The sequence below is a fragment of the Bison bison genome, unplaced genomic scaffold (genome assembly GCF_000754665.1).
Source record: "Bison bison bison isolate TAMUID 2011002044 unplaced genomic scaffold, Bison_UMD1.0 scf7180017864260, whole genome shotgun sequence".
In the NCBI taxonomy this organism is placed as follows: Eukaryota; Metazoa; Chordata; class Mammalia; order Artiodactyla; family Bovidae; genus Bison; species Bison bison.
In genome coordinates this window covers 11,020,958-11,021,190 of record NW_011494832.1, presented here as the reverse complement: position 1 = coordinate 11,021,190, position 233 = coordinate 11,020,958, and positions in this window count along the sequence as shown.

Sequence of the window (233 nt, the reverse complement as noted above, 5' to 3'; positions counted from 1 at the left end):
CAAGATTTTGGATCAATTTCACTATCATTATTCGGAATTCTTTATCAGGTAGATTCCCTATCTCTTCCTCTTTTGTTTGGTTTGGTGGGCATCTATCCTGTTCCTTTATCTGCTGGGTATTCCTCTGTCTCTTCATCTTGTTTAAATTGCTGAGTTTGGGAGTCCTTTCTGTATTCTGGCAGTTTGTGGAGTTCTCTTTATTGTGGCGTTTCCTCGCTGTGCGTGGGTATGTA